A 12099-nucleotide genomic window follows, 5' to 3' on the forward strand; every position below is an offset into this window, starting at 1 on the left:
ACAGTAGCGCACCATAATATTGGTAAAACAATGAACTTAAAACTTTATAACAGCTATGTATATGGGAGCTAATACCATGTTCAGACCGAAAAGATTAGATAACATTTAAGCATTTCATAACCCAACTGTGTTCTTACTGCCGTTGAAAAGATTAAAAACAGCTGTTTTTGCCATTCAAGAATTTACATCGCTCAATATTTATCAAAAGAAAACATTGTCATATAGGATTTTGTAATAAAAGCCGTATTCTTTTAAATATTTTCCATATTATGGAAATAATGGACGCATTTTTTCATTTGGGCAGAAATTAGATTCATTTCTCTAATAAAAATTTGTTTTTTACATTTTTTCCTTTTTGTAGTGTCTAAATCAGCTGTGATAATGTAATAGATTTCCAATACTGCCAAGTAGATGGCGCAAAATCAGAGTCGCACAGAGAGATTTAGCGTGGATCAGTTTCAAATCACTCCGATGAAGTGATTTTGAAATGTCATTTTTGTATGGCGAAATCTTGATAAATTTATAAGATTAGTGGGATAAACCACTCAACAGCCGAAATCGTGTGATTAAGTGTCGGTCTGAACATGGTATAAGGGAAGTACTGATTCGATTCAATTAATTTTTGGTACACAGTCGTACTATTAACAGGAAACAATTTTCTCTGAATATCAGTTATACATAAATCTCACACATTGCCGATATTTTCGGTAAAAAGTCAACTGTTGACTCTGGGGTCCGCATATTCGGCCCCTAGGGGCTTAAACTCGTAAGGTGGCATACTTCATAAACACTGTAGGTGCAAAGCTTTATCTCGTTATATTATTTGCTTCTCTATTTGTATACTGGAAAGTGAAAAAATCAAAAGCAATTTAAAATTATGTTATATGTCAAGTAGCCATGGTTGTGGTCCGATTTCGCCCCTTTTCATACTTTGACATAAAAATGGTAAAATAATATCATGAACCGTATTTAAAATCAGTCCAGCAGATCCCGAGATATGTGATTTCACCTAAAAGAGAGCTGGCTCTTATAAAGCTGTCTGTTAAATAATTAATTTTACCAGCGGGTAGAGTTCTCAATGCTTTATTGAGATGAGTACCATCAGCACTGAGTTACAATCAGAGAAGAGAGTTGTACATACATGAACTACGGTATTTATAAGAGTACAAAGGAAATTAAAATACCGTAACTTCGAAATATGAATAAACAAAGATAATATCAAACAGAAATGTATGATAAAAGAGAGATGAGAAATAGAAAACTTAGATAAAACAGTATTGCCAGATCAGACTTAAGATTATAAGAAAATAAACTTAAAACTACCGTAAATAATCCTAAACACTGTCTATTGCCATTCCGGGGGTTAACTTTAATGTCTCTGGAGCATTTAGTTAGCCGGTAGAGGTTCTTATAGAATTTAGCTCGAGCGAATTTGGTTATTCTATCTTGAACGGTTTGAGAGATATGTACATTAAACAAACATATTAGGGGCGGACCACCACCCTTTCTACTGCAATCCTATTTGCAAAATTACAGTTTTATATACAATATTAATGCAGTGCTTAATTATGGCACTTTAAAGGTTTTTCTTTAATGACGTTTTATGGGCGTGGTAGTGGTCCGTTTACGCTCATCTACGAACTCGTACTTTTTTTTACCAATGAACGCGCATACCAAGTTTCATCAAGTTATTTTACTCAAGTTACAGCTTGCACGGATGGATGGACAGACAGACGCTAACCCGGATTTCAGCTCGTCTCGTTATTCTAATCACTTATATATGTATATCTCGCTCACTTATTTTACAAGCCACATATCTGAGGTATTATTTATTTCAAATGTTAAGATATTTGTGAAAATGTTGTTACATCATATGTACTTATGTATGTACAATTCCTTAACTGGTTTACGAAGTCAATAAAAAATGTGGATTGTCAATTCAGCTATTCCATTATAATGTTACCCCGACTAATGATATCTTTGACAACAAGGAGCGAGCAGAGCAGCGGCTTTATGCTAGTTTACTTAAAAAATTGGTTTGAAATATGTTCTCGACATGGTCTAAACTTCATATCCCTAATATAATGAATCCGATACTCTGGTTGACTTTCACTTCAACTCAAATTATTGAATTTAGCCGCTCCGTTATATTACATTTGTACCTACTATACATTGGGTAAAAAGGACCAGAAATTCTAATTTGAATTTCCCGGGTAAATGATATTTAAAATTTTTTTTTGCTAAGTTGTCCTTAATTACTGTGCCAAATATAAGGGCGATCTGTCAATCAGTTTGTTTACAGCAGCTGTTTAAGTCGGTACACCTTAGTACCGAAAAAAGAATTTGTCTCAAATTTTGTATTGGAATGCGATTGTTGGAGAAGGCTTACAGTGATTCAGTTTAAACATATATTAAAACACTAGTCTACGTGTAGTACAAAGCCTTCAAAGACGGTCGAGAGATTGACATGCCTCGTTCTGGACGACCTTCGACCTCTTCAACTGATGAAAATATTAAAATGTGAAAGATATGGTGCTTAAAAATTGTTAATGAGATGGCAAGACATCTGTCGTGAGTCCGTTCGAATGATTTTGGTGGATATTTTGGGTATAAAACGCGTTCTAACTCCACTCGCTGAATTGTTTTCAAAAAGGGTTCCGTAAACAAGTCTCTTAGGACATGCTTGATAGTTCGAATTCTGATACCAAATTCATGGAGAGCATTATAATGAGTTTAACATGCAAACAAGTCAAAAATTATCGAATTAAGGGAAAAACGAGAGCAAATAAAGGTGATGATCATTGTTTTTTTCGATATTCGTGGTTTGGTGCATCATGAATTTATTCCAAAGGGACAGACGGTCAATAAGGAATTCTATTTGGCCGAATTGAGGAGTTTGCGTGAGAATATCTGTCAAAAACGGCCAGAATTGTGGAAGAGCAATTCATACATTTTACATGAGGAAAATGCACCACTGCATTGAGCCACGATTGTGACCGAATTTAAAGCCAAAAACGCAATGAATATCATCGATCAACCGCCGCACATTGGGATTTCCGTGGCTGAAATTCAAAAATGGCATGTTGTCTGATTTGAATGAAAATTTCACAGTTTGTTACCAACTATCTATACATTATTTTCTCAAAGTATTAGGATTCTATCTGCATTAGTTTTTTGTCCAGAACTGCCCAAAGTTGGTGAATGTGGAAAACATCAAAATTAGCAAAAAATTTACTCAAAAGTCAAATCATTGATACAATAAAACAACTATTGAAATTCAACTTTATTATTATTTTTCATTTATAATATGTATCAAAGAAAAAATTTGCATCAAAATCCATTTAAAAAAATAATGCATAAAAAATATTGTGGAACAACATAATTTGGACGTCAAAATTTCAATGTTCTTCAAATTCAAAGTGGTGCATCTTTTTAGCGCTGTCTACCGCTGTCGACATACATACACCGAATTAAAGCCTGAAGTCTCAGCTAAACGATAAAAGAAAATTCAGCTGCCCCAACTTGCCCCCCTTGAAAAAAACAATGAGATACTCTAAAATGGCAAGTTACCGCCCAAAAGTATGCAATATATATATAACAAGGATTACAGGAACTATAGGATGTATCATTCCAGAAGAATTAGACGCATATCCACTAACGAAGATGTGATGCATCACTTATTAATGTCTTCGGGTCCGTACATAAACATTTTTCGTACTAAAATTAAATTAAAAAAATTAGAATGTCACGAAGATGTAAAAAAGTTGCTAAAAGAGACTTGATAAAAGAGAATTTAGTTTGTATGGGAGGTGGGCGTAAAAGTGGGCGAATATTATTGAAATTTAACACCAACATATATAGTGTCATAAAAATGCTATGTACCAAAAATCAGTGCTCTAGGTCAAAAATTAATTTTCACCTTATATGGGAGGTGGGCGTAAAAAAGGGGGCGTGATTTTGATGTTTTCATTTTTTTCTTGATTGGAATCCAAAACAATGATGTACCAAATGTCATTGTCCTGCAACAACTCCTTATATTTTTAGCCGCAGTATGCACTAGCAGAAACCTATGTGCGCCGCATTCACCAGATTTGGCTCCGTGAGATTTTTCTTGTTCCCCAAACTGAAATTGCCGCTCTGTAGAACCCGTTTTCAGTCAATCGAAGAGATAAAACCAAATTCGCTGAAGAAGCTGAAGGCTTAGATGAAGATGATTTTAATTTAATTTTAGCAGACGTGAACAAAATATAGAAATAAAACTAAGTGTGTCTATGACCTACAATTTAACTTAATAAAATATCCAAATTTGCTTGTAATCCATTCACGGTTTGGTCGAACAATGAATGCTAAATTATTTCTCAACATTTTTTATTGTTTTTTCAAACTATTTCGCCGGCATTAATGCCTGCAAGTAACAAGAGTATGAAATGTTCGGTTACACCCGAACTTAGCCCTTTCCTATTTGTTTCTATATTCTGCCTGTTCCAGTAAATTACATCCACTAACCGTTATTACCTGGACCAACGGCTATTTACTTTTTAAAGTCTACTTTAATGATACAAGTTTATGAAATACTATATTAACAAGACAATCAGATATACAAAGACTTATGTAACTACATACACATACATATTTAGTAATGCTCGGATTTCTTTAATCCTCATTGTGCGCTTTTCAGCTTAGCTAACTCGTCTAATAATCCATTGTGTGGTGGCGTTTACATCCTTATCTTTAAGTGCAACAAAATCAGCTTGAAAAACATCAGATAAAAATTTGAAAAAAAGACAGTGCATATGAGCAAACGCATGAACGATACGAGTATGCATACAATTGCTTTCACATATGTAGATATGCATAAGCGTACCGGAGCAACGCGGCTAATCAAGCCATCAGCCAATGTTTTGAGATCCTTAAGCATGTAAGCTATTGTTGTTTTTGTTATTATTTTTATTGGCGCTCTTGTTAATTATTTACTTCCACCATTGCCACTTTTACGATATCCAACCTTGCGCCTACCGCCCGCTGATCCGATTACTGTACCCCTCATCTTGGCTTAGTAATTTCTGCATTCATTTTGTTCGTTTCGTTAATATCTCCCGTCGAGTTGTCGCTTCATTCCGCTTTTGCAGCAAATAAACAAAAAAGGCATTATTTACTTGTCTAGGAGTACTCTCTACTGTACATATCAGTACATTCATACAAGTACAATATCTCTTCTTTGCTTTTGGCGCTAACTAATGCACCAATAAATTGATATCCTACTTGGATATACATACTTACATGAAGTTTGAGTGGCTGAGTATATCACTACGTTTATTTACAGCTGTGTGCAAAATAAACGCATTATGCGCGGGACAAGAAAATAATGAATATGATATTTTATCTACTGACCGAGATAGTATATGGCCAACCGAAAGTTTGAAATTCTTATATTGTGTAAATGAAGGCTTTCAGGTAATTTTTAAAGTGTCGTAAAAAACAGGCAATTAATATTTTTACTATCCATTTTTTTATTAGTTATTTGTTAATTTTAGAAGAGTACAGAAAAAAATTAAAAACTAAAAAAAGTAAAAAATTTCAAAAATTATGAGCTGACGAAGTGGGGGTCTCTAAAAATTTCCACGTGACCATACCCATGATTTCAACCCTTCTAGTTATCTGAAACCAAAAAAAAAGATTATAAATCTAGAATAATGTGGCAATGGCCGGAACTACGAAAAAGTGGGAAAATTTTTTTTTCACAAAATGGCGACTGCCTGAAAAAGAAGTTTTTTTGGATCACTTTTTCTGACAATTTCGAATTTTTTAAAAATAATAAAAATAAAAATTTGGGGATGGGACTAGTTCCAACCATAGACAAGCCTATAAAGAAGACTCTATAAAAATTTCAAGTAAATCGGTCCAGTAAAACCTGAGGAATCGTGGGTATCGTTCCGAAAAAGTCAGTTTTGAGAAAAACGCGTTTAAAGTTTCGCGTAAAGTCTTTTGTTTGATTAGTTACGGCCGAACCAGTTTGGATGCCGGGTCAGAAAAATGCCTATATCTCCGAAAATAATTTGAATTTTGAAAAATCCTCTTGGACACATATTCTTGAATAGTTAAACTTTGAAAATATAAAAAAATTTCGATTTTTTTTAAATTTCTAGACCAGAATACACCCTTAATGTCAATTTTACGAGGTTATTGAAAATCACTATATTAGGTATATGGAGGGTTGGGGGCATATTCACCTGATTTCATTCAATGTTCATAGATAGAGAGTCCTTCTGCGATTCATTATGATATCATACATATTAACCGATATATTAGGTTTATGACGACTGGAGACATATTGTTATGAGGCTCTTGAATTTCATCAAAATACGTGACATATTGTGTGATATAGTACAGTAGGTAGAAAAACTAAATATGCATTATATGGCATAAAGTCAACCGGAATTTTGAAAATCTATATAATCGCCCGTGGGAACCAACAACCCGATTTTACCTATTTTTAACACCAGGACACGTTATTACCAGCAAAAACCTTTTCTAAGTATCATTGGTTATCTTAGCGATTGACCGCTATTTTCGGTAAAAAGCCAACAATAGGTGCTCAGTTCCAAATATTCGGTATCTGGGGCTTGATAAGTTTTGATCGCTACCATTTTGAGACGTTAGAAATCATATCTTAAGACCACTGCTTGTATAAAGTTTCCTTCCGATAACTTTATTGATGTTGTTGATCTGTGTACTCTATAATAGAGGAAATAGATGGAAATTAAAATTTTGTGATATAGAAAGCAAGCGTGGCTTTCTTCCGATTTCACCCAATTTTCACACTGTGCAGTATCCGATTTTCCAAAAAAAAGTGGGCAAAAAAGTCCTCCGATCGCAAAGAAACTTCGTGCATACTAGTAATTTTTTGGCTGCTAATTTAAAATATGACATTATCTTTTCGAAATTCAAAATAGCAGATGTGTACTCTTCAAATTTTAGGTACGTGTGTAAATGGTAAAGTGGAGAAAAAAATCATGTGGTTCATATAAATATTTTCATTTTACAAAATAATATGTAAGTTGTAAGTTAACGTTACTACAATGTATCTAGTAATATTTTACAAATAATGACCTTATACAGTATATAAATGATACTGTAGTCGACACGAAAAACATTGGTTGACCACCCATATCCATTAATCTCATAACGTTTAACGGCGGCAAAGGTAAAATACCAAAGAAAAAATTTGGTTATACATCCTCCGCGAATATTCGACTGATTCTAACCCGGAAAATACGCATGAAAACTCATTCAGCTTTCTTGACAGTACACAGAAGTGCCCCCTTGAAGATTTTTTAAGTTTTAACTTGATAATTTCAAAAAAAAAAATCGGGTTTGGGCCAGCGTTTCAGGAAAATCGGCCACAGTGCACTGTAAGATACAATGTTAATATAACGTTCTTCACCGAATTTCCTGAGATATAGGATTTTAACTGAATCTTTATAAGTTAAGTGTGAGTATATTCAAAATGGAAAACAAAAATTCTAATTAGTTTTTGTGACCTGTTTTCTTCGTGACTAAAGGCTTCTAAATGTCACAAATAGTTACTACAAAACGTTTATACATATATTGAGCTATTATTGTTGCTGCCGTATTATTTATTGAATTACCGCACTTTAAATAGTTTTCAACATAACCATTATACATATAGGAGGTAGGCATGGTTATAATTCGATTTCACACTGTCAGAGAAGGTATCAGAAGGATTTATTCTGTTTAAATTTGTTGGGAAAAGTTATAATAGTTTGTGAGATATGTGCACAGTTTTATATCTTCATTTGAAGCTTAGTTATAGACTTTATAGGCTTTCGTTTAGTGTCATTTTGTGGACGTTCTTTTTTACTCAAGTAATCGGGCAGACAACTTGTATTGTCATCCTGATCATTTATTTGTTGTCTATATTTATTTTGATTAGTTTTGGGTGATACAAACAACCGTTAGTTAAACAAAACTATTATACTCTGTAGCAACATGTTGCGAGAATATAAACAGATTTTTTTTGATCAATCCTTGCACAACTGTCGTTATTATAGCAGTATAAACATTCGTGGAGGATGGAGTTATGTGTAGAAGTTCACGTAAGTGAGGAAAGTTCTCTGATCGCTGACATCACCGCCGTCCAAGAAATACGATGGACGGGACAAGGACAGAGACGAGTAGGTCTTTGTGGCATTTACTACAGTGGCCATATAAAGGAGCGCAAGTTTGGTGTGGGATTCGTGGTGGGAGAGAGACTCCGTCACTGAGTACTATCATCCACTGCGGTGAATGAACGTCTAGCCACAATCCGCATCAAAGCGAGGTTCTTCACAACGGAAGAGAATGACGATGTGACCAAAGATGCCTTATAAGAGCGCTTGGACCGCACTTATGAGAGCTGTCCCCGCCACGATGCCAAAATCGTGCTTGGCGACTTTAACGCCAGGGTGGGCAAAGAAGGTGTCTTTGACACTACGGTCGGTAAATTCAGCCTGCACGACGAAACATCCCCAAATGGGTTGAGGCTGATCGACTTCGCCGGAGCCCGAAATATGGTTATCTGTAGTACTAGATTCCAGCACAAGAAAATACATCAAGCTACATGGCTGTCTCCGGATCGAAAAGCCAACAACCAGATCGATCATGTTGTGATAGACGGAAGACACGTCTCCAGTGTTTTAGATGTGCGTGCACTCCGAGGTCCTAACATCGACTCGGACCACTATCTTGTTGCAGCCCAGATTCCCACCCGCCTATGTGCAGCAAAAAAGGCACGCCAACAAACACAAGGAAGGTTCGACGTCGAGAAGCTGCAATCACAATAGATAGCCGAACGATTTTCTACTCGGCTTGCAGTCCTGTTTTCTGAGAGCACTCGTCTACAACTCGGTATAAGGGAACTGTGGGACGGCATTTCAAACTCCTTACGTAAAGCTGCAACCGAAACCATTGGTTTTCGGAAAGTGCAAAAGAACAGCTGGTACGACGAGGAGTGCCGTGTCGCAGCGGAGAGAAAACAGGCTGCCTACCTCGCAACGTTACGATCGACCACAACACGTGCGGGATGGGTAAGATACCGAGAGTTGAAGAGGGAAGCGAGGCGCATTTGCAGTCAGAAAAAGAAAGATGCCAAAATGCGCGAGTATGCAGAGGTTGACTAGCTGGCCGACAGGGGCAATACTCCAGCAGAAGGTTTCAAGACCGGAGCATACTCTTGTAGAACCCCCAAAGGTGATCTAGTGACCGATGCCCAGAGCATACTTAAATTATGCAGGGAACACTTCTCCAGCCTGCTGAATGGCAGTGAACGTACAACGCCAAGAGAAGGCGAACCCGATTCCCCGATTGATGACGATGGAGCAAACGTTCTATTGCGCGACCATGAAGAAGTTCGAATAGCAATTACCCGCCTGAAGAACAACAAAGCGGCGGGGGCCGATGGATTGTCGGCCGATCTATTCAAACATGGTGGCGAAGAACTGATAAAAGGCATGTATCAGCTTCTTTGTAAAATATGGTTGGACGAAAGCATGCCCAACGATTGGAATTTAAGTGTGCTATGCCCAATCCATAAAAAGGGGACCCCACAATCTGCGCCAACTACCGTGGGATAAGCCTCCTCAACATCGCATATAAGGTTCTATCGAGCGTATTGTGTGAAAGATTAAAGCCCACCGTCAACAAACTGATTGGACCTTATCAGTGTGGCTTCAGACCTGGAAAATCAACAACCGACCAGATATTCACCATGCGCCAAATCTTGAAAAAGACCCGTGAAAGAAGAATCGACACACACCACCTCTTCGTCGATTTCAAAGCTGCTTTCGACAGCGCGAAAAGGAGCTGTTTTTATGCCGCGATGTCTGAATTTGGTATCCCGCAAAACTAATACGGCTGTGTAAACTAACGTTGAGCAACACGAAAAGCTCCGTCAGGATCGTGAAGGACGTCTCCGAGCCGTTCGATACCAAATGAGGATTTAGACAAGGCGACTCCCTATCGTGCGACTTCCTCAACCTGCTGCTGGAGAAAATAATTCGAGTTACAGAACTTAATCGAGAGGTACAATCTTTTATAAGAGTGTACAACTGCTGGCGTATGCCGATGATATTGATATAATCGGCCTCAACACCCGCGCCGTTAGTTCTGCTTTCTCCAGACTGTACAAGGAAGCAAAGCAAATGGGTCAGGCAGTGAACGAGAGCAAGACGAAATATCTCATATATCAAACAGTCGTCGCACTCGCGACTTGGCTCTCACATCACTTTTGACAGTCATAACTTTGAAGTCGTAGATAATTTCGTCTATCTTGGAACCAGCGTAAACACCACCAACAATGTCAGCCTGGAAATCCAACGCAGGATAACTCTTGCCAACAGGTCCTCTCTGCCAACCAAACTCTATAAGTCACTCATAATTCCCGTCCTGCTATGTGGTGCACAGGCCTGGACGATGACAACAGCTGATGAGTCGACGTTACGAGTTTTCGAGAGAAAAGTTCTGCGAAAGATTTATGGTCCTTTGAGCGTTGGCCACGGTGAATATCGCATTCGATGGAACGATGAGCTGTATGAGATATATGACGATATTGACATAGTTCAGCGAATTAAAAGACAGCGGCTACGCTGGCTAGGTCATGTTGTGCGGATGGACGAAAACACTCCAGCTCTGAAAGTATTCGACGCAGTAGCCGCCGGGGGAAGCAGAGGAAGAGGAAGATCTTCCACCCTGTTGGAAAGACCAGGTGGAGAAGGACCTGTCTTCGCTTGGAATATCCAATTGGCGCCACGTAGCGAAAAGAAGAAACGACTGGCGCGCTGTTGTTAACTTGGCTATAATCGCGTAAGCGGTGTCTACGCCAGTAAAGAAGAAGATAAACATTCATTACACTAGTTTCAGAACTTCCTATAGAAATCCAAGTTCTATACTGCTACTTCAGAGTGTTATCAATTCAATACAGTTATAGATTTCCGCTTTTTTCTTGGAATACTTGTTTACAATTGCTACAACAGCTTGACAGATGGCTTCGTTTAAGCGTTTGAGTCTCGTAATGTTGTATCCAACCTATTGTATATAAAATAATAAAATCTTCAAGACTACACACCGTCCACTAAACTTAAACTTGTCATTTAACAAACTTTTACCATATACATACAAATATCTCCAATAAAGAGAATGCAGCAACTTTTGCTGTAATGCTAGCTGATAAATTCTTAATTTATTTTTCAAAATCTATGTCGTTTTCGCAAAGTAATCCCCCTTGGCCCCAATAAACTTTTACCAATGTTTTTTCCAAATTTTTAAAACGACTCACAACCCTCAAATAGTATTACTTGTTGACAGTTTTGCCGTTCGGAAAGAATTCGGAGTGCACCACCTGGATTTGCCACGATATTCATCTATTCCCGGGTCGCAAGCATAGATCCAAGAATCATCGCCCGTAATAATACGTTTCATGACAGCCTGGTAGTGGTAAATCAATGTTTCACAGACGTTATCGCGACGCTGTTTTTCGAAAAAAATAAGTGATTTTGGAATCAATCGTGCTTTTACTTTTCTAAGGCACAAATGATCTTTCAAAATGGTTTTCACTGATCCTTCCGATATTTCAACGATGCCAGTAAGATATCTGACTGTTAATTGTCAATTCTCAAGTACAAATTCCTTTATTTTATTGACGTGTTGATCATCAGTTGATGTTGATGGCTGTACTGTACGTGGTTCGTGTTCAATGCGATCTCGAGCCTCTTTGAATAATGGACACGCCGGTCCGTTGGCTTACCTAAGATTTTTTTAATATTAATCATAAAGATCCACAGCAAACAGCAAAGCGCTTAAACCCTGTCTGAAATTTATTGGTTGCTCCTCAAATATGAAAATAGACTATTTCAACTAGTACAGCGAAAGTATTACTGCCAAGATATTTCAACCTCAATCTTATAAATGTAGGACAATAGAAGAGAGTATCACCCTCACCTTCTTCCAAAGCATACATATGTACAATTTAAAAAGTGACTTCAGCGTTCAGATAAAATATTGTTTCCAGATGACAAAACAATATTGACGCATAGTAATGGCTTA

General features: G+C 37.2%; 1 protein-coding gene across 3 annotated transcripts in view; it reads left to right on the forward strand.

Moving 5' to 3' along the window:
* Positions 1-12099, forward strand: part of LOC126753470 (uncharacterized) — a 118360-nt gene that overhangs the window by 488 nt on the left and 105773 nt on the right. Inside the window, exon 2 of one of the 3 annotated variants that reach the window (XM_050464977.1) lies at positions 4679-4918. The exons of the other annotated variants lie outside the window; for them this stretch is intronic. The gene's annotated coding sequence lies outside the window, so the exon portion shown is untranslated. The remainder of the gene's footprint in view (positions 1-4678; positions 4919-12099) is intronic. 3 annotated transcript variants of the gene reach the window in all.

Source organism: Bactrocera neohumeralis, chromosome 3 (genome assembly GCF_024586455.1).
Source record: "Bactrocera neohumeralis isolate Rockhampton chromosome 3, APGP_CSIRO_Bneo_wtdbg2-racon-allhic-juicebox.fasta_v2, whole genome shotgun sequence".
NCBI lineage: Eukaryota > Metazoa > Arthropoda > Insecta > Diptera > Tephritidae > Bactrocera > Bactrocera neohumeralis.